At 43.9% G+C, this 12,850-nt stretch overlaps 1 pseudogene; it reads right to left on the bottom strand.

The window, feature by feature from the left end:
* Positions 1–334: 334 nt before the first annotated feature.
* On the bottom strand, positions 335–886 carry LOC145038489 (kiwellin-1 pseudogene; annotated as a pseudogene).
* Between the last annotated feature and the right edge of the window lie 11,964 nt (positions 887–12,850).

Below are 12,850 nucleotides of genomic sequence, written 5' to 3'. Positions count from 1 at the left end.
GGCTGCTTCATAAGTGTTTGAAAAAGAAGTCTAAAATTTCGTAGTGGAGTTGATTCTACCATGAAAGATTATAGCGCTAATTGGTTTTTGTGTGTCTCTGCGTGTCATATCAGCTGTTGTTTAAATCCATATACATTTAAAGGTACGTTAATATGTGTATAACATAATATATCTATATATGGGTTTTAATGGACTGGTGCCTATAAGTTTGGTGTGAACCTCTTAGTCATTAGTATATATAGTTACATCAATACCTTTACAGATTACAATATCCACAAGAAAAAGAAACAGAAATATGTTTGATTTTTTAATAGGAGAGCTAGATTAACATGCATCACTCTGTCCAAGTAATATCCAAATCTCCCCACTTATCCTCGGATACCCCTAAGGCCTTCCACACTGCTTTGGAAGCGTCAACAATATTATTAGGGCAAGGTGGTTGATAGTCATGATCACCATCGCACCCCATAGTAGAGTCACACTCATCCACAACCATTGCCTTTACACTTCTCCCATTTCCATTGATGGTAATATACTTGTGGCACCTATCCCCTCCTTTATACCATCCGGTTGACAATGCCACAACCGGTGTGTCATCAGAGTGGTATTGGTTGTCACACTCCGACGGACCACCACCATCACCTCCCTTTTGGAAACTGTTTATTGTCAGTGTTGCTTTAGTGTCGCCTGTCACAGGAGGCGAGCATGTATACGTGGTGTAAAACTTACCTTGGACACAACAATCCGAGTTGTTCTCACGGTTGCATTCTCCTGGAGGCGGTTTTCTTCCCCGGATACCACCACTTGGTTTGCAAGTCTGAGCATTGATCTCCAATGAAGTTGTTGCCAGGAGAACCAAGAACAGAACAAAACGGAAATTCTTCATTGCCTTTTAGATGTTGCTAGTTACTCTTTACAATGCTGCTGGATGAGTAGAAAGGCAAATGGGTTGTGCTAATATAGCCTTTTGCTTAACAGAAAGCCAAGATGTTACTAGTTACTCTTTACAATGCTGCTGGATGAGTAGCAAGGCAAATGGGTTGTGCTAATATAGCTTTTTGCTTAACAGAAAGCCAAGATAATAGTCAACTCTGTTGTATATTATTTTTTTCAAGTGGGAGATGTTCTTCTAAGGCAATAAAAATCCTTTGGATTTTCACATTCCCTTTTAAGAAGACCAAGTAATTTTGAGTGCACGGACATACTACAATATTGTCCATTATGCTGCATGTTGTGTCTAATTTTGTTTGATCGTTGATTTATAAAGTATATCTAAAATTACAGCCATTATTCTTTTATTTGGGTAAAATATTTTACATTGATACTGTAAAAATAATAGTTACAAACTTTTACTAATATAGCCGCATATTTGTCTTGTATACTACACATGCAGGTAAAAGCAAGTTAGGATAATTGATACTCCATATTACTTAATTAGTACGTAACATTATTCATCATTCCACATAATTAATCATGACCTTATCATATTACGTTTTAACCCTTTGGTTCTTGCATCAAAGTAAATGTACAATATATCAAGCTTTATGTATACATTTGGTACAAATATAGTAGAACAATTGACATTAAGAATCCTTTGGCTATTATTCCGCAGTTAACCACGTACGTAGGATTCGATGCAAGTTGATACGTCCCGTTGACATGGTCCGGTTTACTAATCAATTTACAATATTTGAAAATTTGATTCCAACTAATGTTTTAAAAACTGTTTTGAACCGGTTGGACCGAAAACCGTGGTAGTGAACGGTTCAACGATCACCGATTTTATGTGAATTTCTGAAACGGATTGAATGGCCGGTTTGTAGAAAAACTCGGTTGAACCGTTCAAAATAAATCGATTGAACCTGTTAAAACGAATAAAAATACATGGACTCCATATGGGTTCTACTAGAAAAACGGTTTTTAGACATTGATTCCAACTTCTTAGTTAGCTTGTAAATATCTTTCTATCTCTATCATCTATGTTTGTGCTAGCGAATTCATATATTTGAGTGTCTTTAAATACCACGGTTCGATTCTAATTTTTATACGAAAATAGTGTAAAAACTTGTCCACATACTATTTCACGTCACCTTGCACCATTTTTTGCACTAAAATTATATCCCATAGCAAATTCCGTTTTTTTGATTTATATAGATTGTGAAAAGTATCATTTGGATTATTAGCTTTCAATATATCTATTTACATTTTTTGTGTTATATAAGCTTAATAAAATATAACCAACTACATTAGAATAATTTTAATCTTTTAAAATGACAATTGATAAATAAAATAATTACAATCGAAACATAAAAATAAGTTGTGGATGAGTGTTACACAAATAAATTATATTAATTTGTTTAATAACGACATTTGATATATAGTAGAATTGTGTTGGGCTGATGAACAAAATGGTTACCAATGAATTGTTGTGGATTGCCTGGGAGTATAGTTGATGACGAATCTAAAAAGAAAAACAAATAGAAATTAGAAAAATACAAAATAATCTATTAAGGGCAATATTCTCTTTTTATGTTCTGTAGGAACATATAGTGTTATAATAGAATATAAAAAAGACAGTCTAGATGCAAAAGAACAAAATACATTACATATATGAACAAATTACAAATGTACCAATTTTGACCAAACGAATTAATATAGTCTAACTATATATATATATATATATATATATATATATATATATATATATATATTATAATGATTCATTCAAAATCTTTAACTTATGTATACATAGTTGCACTGATCTACACTCCCACAACAAACTCTAACTTCATTGAATTTTGTTTAATATAATTCAGATCCCGAATTTCAATCAAACAAATTCTTACTTAGTACACATGTCTTGTTTGTTTCGTTTTTGAATTTCAATATCAATATCCCAACTATCCTTTTTGAAATTTAGGGATACCTTTCAAGACATTATGTTCTGGTGTGATTCTCAATTTATTCAGATTTCATTATACTGATTATGTTCAAATTTAAATATCAATTCCCAACAATCCATGTGTGAAAATTTTGAATACCCTACAATACATTAAGTTCCATTGTTAGTTTTGATTAATTCATAATAATAAACTATATTTGATTAAATAGGGTTGTGGCTTTTTTTTGTTAATATGAGTATTTCATTAGTTTTGATTGGATTTAAGTTGAAGACTTGTGTTTGAAGGTAAAGAAAACTTTCATGTTATTTTCTATATAACGAGTGAACTTAAGGGTAATTCATTAAAAATAGGCAAGCAAGTTTTCTATGTTAAATGTGAATGGAAGTTTATATAATTAGACAATTGAACAATTAATTTAGGTTATAGAGATCATAGTTATCATTGTTAAAAGTTGTATTTAAATCTTTATGGCTTATAATGAAAGGCTTGTTGTGTAGAGCATTTGATACATTACCGTTGAATGTTAGATAATTTTGTTGAATTTGGCCTTAACATTACGAAACCATTAGAAATTAAGGGACCTCACTAGGTTAATTGTTTTTACAAACACAATTAATATCTTTGAAATGAGTTTAGACATGCTAGTTTGGTTGTTCTAGTTGCACACCTACCATCTTGTTTATCCTACTAGACGTGATATGTAGAGTGAATCTTGCTTCATTTTGCATCTATCTCACGGACTAATGCATTTGTGTTCACCTTTTAATACATTGAAAACTATCTAGATAGTTTTAAAAACCATACTTCCCCTCACCCTCCCCCTCTCCCCGACAAAAAGATTTAACCTAAACATGAAATCAAAAAGTCTCACATAGACATCGAAAGTCACATGCAAAGTGTAGCACCTGGTTCCTGGTACGTGAGTTTTGCCTTAGTATTTGTGTTTTTGGTCGCGGACTCGGTGAGTTAGAGGCCCGACTCGCCGAGTAGAGACGAGACTTTAGGGCGCGGATAAGATGGTGACTCGATGAGTCCATATTAGGGATTCGGCGAGTCTGCGCTGTTTGATGAAACCCTAATTTCCAAGGGTTTGCACCCTATTTAAACACCCATTTGCGCCCCAACTTCGCCTCATTCACCCCCAGAAGCTCTCCAAATGTTCTTTGTCTTGTTCTTGTGAGTTTGAGGCATTTTAGTGTGTGTTCTTGAAGATTTTGAGAAGGAAGTGGAGTAGATCAAGAGGAAGGGAAGGAAGCCAAGCATCTTAGTGTCCTCTCAATGATTTCCTTGAGGTAAAACTCATTTTCCCCCTGTCTATATGCTTATAACTCCATTAAAGTCTTCCTTGAGCCCTTCCCCAAGCTTGTATGTGCATCATATTTCATAATAAGTTGATTGGCCTCTAGATCTAGGCTTGGTTGAGCTCCAGGAGCTCAGATCTACTACCTTTATGGACCCATATTGCATGAAGACCTTAGATCTACTCTTTTGGTGCATTTTGAACCCTAAAACCCTCATGGATGAATATCTACACGTAAAGTTGGAAACTTTACGTGTTATTCAAGCTCTACGAACCCATATCTATGAATGGAATGGACTAGATTCGAACAAAATCGCGTATATGGCTCTTGCATGGAGCAGACTCGGTGAGTCGCTCATCTGACTCGGCGAGTCTAGTCGCGAGTCATCGAAATTGTCCCCTTTTTGCTATGTTGAGTTGTGTAGTGAGTCCAGGGTGGACTTGGTGAGTTGGAAGCCAAAACTCACCCATAATGGACCTCGATGAGTCGATGCCCAGACTCGGCAAGTTCAAGGCAATCTCCTTAGATCAAGATCAGACTCGGCGAGTTGTTCATACAACTCGGCGAGTCACAGTATAACTTGTTCATCGGATGAAGATGAACTCGGCGAGTTGTTCATACAATTCGACGAGTAGGATGAAGGACTTGAACATCAGTTTGGAAGGAGAACTCGTCGAGTCAACGCCTAACTCGACGAGTAGAAACAAAATCCAGGTCAGTCGTTTGGACATGGACTCGGCGAGTCGGGTCAACTGGAAGTTGACTCTGACTTTGACTTAGGGCATGATCAGGGGTAAAATGGTCATTTACCCAAAGGACAGTTAGCAGTTTTTGACTAAGTGTTTAGTGGGAATTACAACCGGAGGATTTTCGGAGCAGCAGCAACAACAGTCAGACTATTCCCACACAGATCAACAGCTACTCCGAGGTGAGTTACCTTCCAGTAGCTGTGGGTCTAAGGCCACAATGACAGCCCACCAGTAGGAGTTGTATGTTAGATGATTGTCTTTGTGATATCATCTAGGTTTGCTACTACCTGATATGTTATATGTTGGCATGATATGTTGTATGTGATAGTAGTAGAGTTCGGTTGTTAGGACCAAAGGGTAATCAGACACCCCATATATGTCTGATATTATGTTTGTGTTATGATATATGTGATGGTAGTAGTAGGGGGTGGGTGAAATAGTCCCATAGGTTCGGTTGTTAGGACCGAAGGGTAGTCAGCACCCAAGAATAGCTCGACATGGGTAGGTCAGCGCCCCAGAATGGCTTGACACGGGTAGGACGGCACCTCAGATTGGCCGCACCGGTAGTCGGCACCCAGAATGGCCGTACCGGGTAGTCAGGCACCGCATAATAGCCTGGCAGTATGTATGTTATGTATTGTATGGTATGTGGTATGATGGGGGAACTCACTAAGCTTTGTGCTTACAATTTACAGTTTTGGTTTCAGGTACCTCTTCATCGAAGGGGAGGGAGCTGGCACGGTAGCGGCACATCATGCACACACACTGGTTTCCGCATCTATTAGATTTCTCTGGGATTTATACTCTGATGTTTCGATTGGTTGTATGAGTTGACTTTTGAACATGGTTTATGTTGTGATGTACTTTGATCAAACAATGTTTTTATTTATTAACGTTTTCTAAAGTAATGTTTTAAAAACGAAATTTTTGGACGTGAAACTTGGGTCGTTACAAGTTGGTATCAGAGCCCTGGTTTGAGGGATTCGGACACATCTTCGGGGGTGTTTGAACTCAAATCGAGGGATTAAAAGATTTTGGAAAGAGAAAATGTTTTCTAAAAGGTTAAGTAAAGGGTTTTAAGAAAGAACAATGTGTGTGATGTGCGCGACCGGCCAAGCTCAAGTAAGTATTCCCCAATGTACCCATACAAGTTTATTTATTTATCAGTTTTTGTAAAACGGCATGCTAGAATGTAGGAGTGATGCCTTATGTGCCTGCTTTATGTGCTTCAGTATATGAAAGAGTTGCATGCTAGAGTTGAGTAGACAACATTAGGGTAGTCTGTTTAGGTTATTCCTGATAGTACGAGTTTAGCATTGTATGCTGGTTCAGTTCTCTCTTCGAGGATAAAGTTGCTTGAGATTGTTTTTCTTACGTCCAAATGTAGTTTGCTTTGTGCTATGTGGGCCTTGAAGTGATAGGAGTTAACTGTTAGGTGAATACGTTAAAGTAACATGTGATCAGGGTTGAATAATTTCAGAGTGTTGGATTTGACTCTATTGTGTAGCTCTTGTTTGAGTCTTAACCATTGTAGAGATGAGTCCTTTACTCGAAGGATTATCCGAGCCTTAGCACATGTGATTGTATTCAGGTAATAGTTAATTGGCATCACCAAGAGGCCTTCAGCGGCTGAGGACTGGGTTGGGGGGAGTAAGAGGTTGCCTAGGGTAAGACTAGGATAAAGAGTAGCAGTGATCAGCGGTAGGGGAAGGGACCTGGTTGAGTCGAGGCGGTCGTTGGGGAAGGTACGGATAGATGTGGAAGGTAGTATGGGCCCGTACTACTGAAAGCAAAGGATCCGTACCCGAACCGAGGAAGGCTAAGATAAGACTAGGGAACTTGCAGTGGGTGGGATCCCTCCAGGGATATCAGTATCGCTAACAGTTATTATTTCTTTGTATTTCAGAATGGTGGTACTATGCCCGAGGCCAGCAGTTGGTAGTTCAGGAGAGGAATCGACTTCGGGATCAGGTTCCGAGCCAGTAGATGAGAGGCTGCGCAAGTTCATCGCGTCAGAGATCACCAAAGGTATCCTTGAGTTGACCCCCATTATCTTCGGGTCGATCAAGGAGGGGATATTGGAGATGATGGAGGATCGCCTCCAGGCATTCAGGAGTGACATGGCATCTGGCCAGTCGGGATCTCGCACGATGTCCTTTAAGGACTTCAGGGGTAGTGGTGCGCTGGATTTCCACGGGGTGAAGGATCCCATTGTTGCCAGGCAATGGATTGCGGACATTGAGTCTGCACAGTTGACTAGCTTTTGCCCCGAGGGGTCGAAGGTGAGGTATGTAGCAGGGTGTTTACGAGACCGAGTTCGAGATTGGTGGGAGTCAGTGGGTGACTCTTTGGGAGCCTCAGCTATCGAGGCTATGACCTGGTCGGACTTTGTGACCAGGTTCAGGGCAGAGTTTGCACCGACTGTCGAGCTTCAGCAGTTGGCCAGGGAGTTTTTGGACATGAGACAGACGACTGAGACTGTAGCGGAGATCACCGCCAAGTTCCGGGAGAGGGCACTGTTGGTGCCCCAATATGCGGGCGATGAGGACATGAGGAGGACCCGCTATCATGACATGCTCCGAGCTGATATCCGGGAGCACGTTAGTTTTTCAACTTGCCCCACCCTGGACTCCATGATTTCCAGGGCGAGGGAGAGGGAGATAGATTTGGAGTATATCCGGAAACGGAAGTCAGAGGAGGGACAGACAGGAGGGGCTTCGGGGAAGAAGCCCAAGGGATCAGATGGTAGGCCGAAAGGCCAGTCAGGACCGAGCCGCTGCAGGAAATACGGCAAGCCGCACGAGGGGGCGTGCAGGATGGGATCATCAGGCTGCTACACGTGCGGCAAGACTGGGCACTATTGCAGGGATTGCACTACTCCGGCAGCAGTTATTCAGACATCGGAGTTGCTGTGTTTCCACTGCAACCAGAGAGGCCACAAGAAGGCCAATTGTCCCCAGTTGACAGCTTCAGCGCCGGTGAAGGTGCCAGCTCCAGCGAACCTGCGGATCACAGATGGCCGACAGGGCAAGGCAGAGGCTCCAGTGGTGAGGAGTCGGGCATTTCAGCTGACCACCGAGGAGGCACACGCAACACCCGATGTGGTGACGGGTATGATTCTTTCCCTCTCGTTTATTTATATGATGTATTGATATTGATGTGTACTCGATATATGTATATGTGTTATGAGCGGTCCATGTGAACGGTATCCCAGTTCAGGTGTTTTTTGACTCGGGTGCATCCCGATCGTTTGTGTCCCTTGCGCTTAGCAAGAAGTTTCCTGAGTCTTCGGGCATGTTGGATTGCCCTTTGGAAGTAGAAATTGCTGATGATCGATCGTTGCGAGCATCGATGGTGTTTCGGGACTGCGTATTGCGTTTATTCGAGGAGTGCTACTTGGTAGATTTGGTTCCCATTCCGTTGCGTGGGAACAAGGTGATCATAGGCATGGACTTGTTGAGCCCTAACGGGGCAGTGATAGATTGCGCAGAACATCTAGTGCGAGTCCGGACCCCAGGTGGGGAAGAGTTAGTGATTCATGGCGAGAGGCCACAGTGTGGACCCTCAGTCTGTTCAGCAGTGAGGGCTAGACGATACCTTCAGCAGGGGTGCGCAGGTTATGTTGCATACGTTATGGATACCCGAGAGGCGGGTAAGGCGTCAGTGAGCGAGGTTCCAGTGGTGTGAGATTTCGCAGATGTTTTCCCAGAGGAGCTTCCTGGGATACCTCCGGAGCGACAGGTGGAGTTTACGATTGACGTCGTTCCTGGTGCGGCTCCGATAGCCAAGGCACCATATCGGCTGGCTCCTCCTGAGATGCATGAGTTGTCTACTCAGCTGCAGGAGCTACTAGACAAGGGATTCATTAGACCGAGTAGTTCACCCTGGGGAGCCCTGATTATGTTTGTGAAGAAGAAGGACGGGTCGCATCGGATGTGTATAGATTATTGGGAGTTAAAAAAGGTAACGGTGAAGAACCGTTACCCACTCTCGAGGATTAATGATCTCTTTGACCAGCTTCAGGGAGAATCTTGGTTCTCTAAGATTGATTTGCGTTCGGGTTATCATCAGATGAGGGTCAGGGAGGAGGATATGCAGAAGACCGCGTTTCGGACACGCTATGGCCACTATGAGTTCGTGGTGATGCCGTTTGGGCTCACCAATGCTCCTGCCGTGTTCATGGACCTCATGAACCGCGTATGCAGATCGATGCTGGATCGGTCTGTGATAATCTTTATCGATGACATCTTGGTTTATTTCAAGACGCAGGAAGAGCATGAGGAGCATCTGATAGAGGTATTAGAGACCCTGAGGAGGGAGAGCTTGTATGCCAAGTTCTCCAAGTGTGAGTTTTGGTTGCGCGAGGTGCAATTTCTCGGACACCTTGTCAACCAGAACGAGATTCTGGTCGATCCGGCCAAGGTCGAGGCCGTGATGAGATGGGAGGTTCTGAAGTCTCCATCTGAGATTCAAAGTTTCCTAGGATTGGCAGGCTATTATCGGAGGTTCATTTAGGATTTCTCCAAGATAGTTGTACCCCTGACACGGTTGACGAAGAAAGTCGTGGTCTTTCGGTGGGGACCTGAGCAGCAGGCAGCGTTTGAGACACTAAGACAGAGATTGTGCGAGGCGCCGATCTTAGCCCTACCAGAGGGCATAGAGGATTTTGTGGTTTATTGTGACGCGTCTATTTTAGGGTTGGGCGCGGTATTGATGCGAAGGGGGCATGTCATTGCCTACGCTTCGAGGCAGCTCAAGCCTCACGAGGCGAACTACCCGACGCATGATTTGGAGTTGGGGGCGGTGGTTTTTGCCCTCAAGATTTGGCGGCATTACCTCTACGGGGTTCGGTGTACCATTTACACAGACCACAAGAGTTTGAGGTACCTCATGGATAAGCCGAATCTGAACATGAGGCAGCGTTGGTGGTTGGACGTGGTGAAGGATTATGATTGTGAGATCCTTTACCACCCGGGAATGGCCAACGTGGTGGCCGATGCGCTTAGCCGCAAGGCGGCGCCGATCAGGGATATTTGCATGAGGATGACTGTAGTAACTCCCCTGTTGGAGCAGATTCGGGAGGCTCAACAGGAGGCTATCAAGGAGGAACATCGGAAGAGCAAGCGTGTGGTGGGTCAGGTTTCCTCCTTCGATTATGATAGCCGAGGAATATTGACACTACACCGCAGGGTGTGGGTGCCATATCACGGAGGCGTGCGCCAGATCTTGATGGAGGAGGCACACAAGTCCCGATTCTCTATTCATCCCCGGGCGACGAAGATGTACATGGATCTTCGTCTAGACTATTGGTGGCCCTGCATGAAGCGGGATGTGGCATGGTACGTCGAGCGGTGCTTGACCTGCAGGAAGGTCAAGGCCGAACATCAGAGACTGCATGGGAAGATGCAGTCGTTGGACATCCCGTTGTGGAAATGGGAAGACATCACGATGGATTTTATCACAAAGCTTCCAAGGAGTGCACGTGGAGTAGATTCGATTTGGGTCATTGTGGACCGATTGACCAAGAGCGCCCATTTTATTCCGATCCAGGAGAGCATCTTGGCCTAAAAGTTGGCCGATATCTACATCAGGGAGATAGTAGCGCGGCACGGGGTGCTAGTGTCAGTGATATTTGATCGAGATGTGTGATTCACTTCCAGATTTTGGAAGAAGTTTCATGACGAGTTGGGCACTCGTTTGCATTTTAGCACCGCCTTTCACTCGCAGACGGATGGTCAGGGCGAGTGGACCATCCAAACTTTGAAGGATATGTTGCGGGCATGTGTGTTAGATTTCGGTGGTATCTAGGATACCTAACTTCCCTTGGCTGAGTTCTCATATAACAACAGCTACCACACGAGTATTGACCGTCCCCCATTCGAGATGTTGTACTGACGGAGGTGCAGGACCCCGATATGCTGGAGTGAAGTTGGACAGAGGGTCATGGGGAGCACCGAGGTGGTGCTCGAGACGACCGAGAGGATCCAGCAGGCTTCAAACTGCTCAGAGTCGGCAGAAAACTTACGCCGACAAGCGTCGATCCGACTTGGAGTTCCAAGTCGAGGATATGGTTCTCCTGAAGGTGTCGCCTTGGAAAGGCGTCATTCGATTCAGGAAGCGAGGCAAGTTGGGCCCGAGATTCATCGGACTGTTCAGGGTTGTAGCCCGGGTGGGCAGGGTGGCGTATAGATTGGATCTGCCGGTCGAGCTCAGCCGGATCCACAACACTTTCCATGTCTCTTAGCTGCGAAAGTGCTTAGTGGATGATTCAGCAGTAGTGTTGTTGGAGGATATTCAGGTTGATGACAACCTGAATTACATTGAGCACCAAGTCGCAATCCTGGACCGAAAGTCGAAGGATTTGAGGAACAAGACGGTGGAACTAGTGAAGGTGCAATGGCAGCACCGCAAGGGTTCGGAGTGGACTTGGGAGCTGGTAGAAGAGATGACGGAGCATTACCCCGAGCTGTTTCAACATCGAGTGGCAGACTTCGAGGACGAAGTCTAAAATAAGTGGGGGAGATTTGTAGCACCTGGTTCCTGGTACGTGAGTTTTGCCTTAGTATTTGTGCTTTTGGCCGTGGACTCGGCGAGTTGGAGGCCCGACTTGCCGAGTAGAGACGAGACTTTGGGATGCGGATAAGATGGCGACTCGACGAGTCCATATTAGGGACTCGGCGAGTCTGCGCTGTTTGATGAAACCCTAATTTCCAAGGGTTTGCACCCTATTTAAACACCCATTTGCGCCCCAACTCCGCCCCATTCACCCCCAGAAGATCTCCAAACGTTCTAGCGCTTGTTCTTGTGAGTTTTAGGCATTTTAGTGTGTGTTCTTGAAGATTTTGAGAAGGAAGTGGCGTAGATCAAGAGGAAGGGAAGGAAGCCAAGCATCTTAGTGTCCTCTCAGTGATTTCCTTGAGGTAAAACTCATTTTCCCCCTGTCTATATGCTTATAACTCCATTAAAGTCTTCCTTGAGCCCTTCCCCAAGCTTGTATGTGCATCATATTTCATAATAAGTTGATTGGCCTCTAGATCTAGGCTTGGTTGAGCTCCAGGAGCTCAGATCTACTACCTTTATGGACCCATATTGCATGAAGACCTTAGATCTACTCTTTTGGTGCATTTTGAACCCTAAAACCCTCATGGATGAATATCTACACGTAAAGTTGGAAACTTTACGTGTTATTCATGCTCTAGGAACCCAGATCTATGAATGGAATGGACTAGATTCGAGCAAAATCGCGTATATGGCTCTTGCATGGAGCAGACTCGGCGAGTCGCTCATCTTACTCGGCGAGTCTAGTCGCGAGTCTCCGAGATTGTCCCCTTTTTGCTGTGTCGAGTTGTGTAGTGAGTCCAGGGTGGACTCGGTGAGTTGGAAGCCAAAAGTCACCCATAATGGAACTCGACGAGTTCAAGGCAATCTCCTTAGATCAAGATCAGACTCGGCGAGTTGTTCATACAACTCGGCGAGTCACAGTATAACTTGTTCATCGGATGAAGATGAACTCGGCGAGTTGTTCATACAACTCGACGAGTAGGATGAAGGACTTGAACATCAGTTTGGAAAACTCATCGAGTCAACGCCTAACTCGACGAGTAGAAAAAAAATCCAGGTCAGTCATTTGGACATGGACTCGGCGAGTTGGCGAGCCAACTCGGCGAGTCGGGTCAACTGGAAGTTGACTCTGACTTTGACTTAGGGCATGATCAGGGGTAAAATGGTCATTTTACCCAAAGGACAGTTAGCATTTTTTGACTAAGTGTTTGGTGGGAATTACAGCCGGAGGATTTCCGGAGCAGCAACAACAACAGTCAGACTATTCCCACACAGATCAGCAGCTACTCCGAGGTGAGTTACCTTCCAGTAGCGGTGGGTCTAAGGCCACAATGAC

This window comes from Lactuca saligna, chromosome 4 (assembly GCF_052625555.1).
Source record: "Lactuca saligna cultivar CGN05327 chromosome 4, ASM5262555v1, whole genome shotgun sequence".
Lineage (NCBI taxonomy): Eukaryota > Viridiplantae > Streptophyta > Magnoliopsida > Asterales > Asteraceae > Lactuca > Lactuca saligna.
The sequence above is the reverse complement of the archived record's forward strand: the minus strand, read 5'-3'. Positions and strand labels throughout refer to the sequence as shown.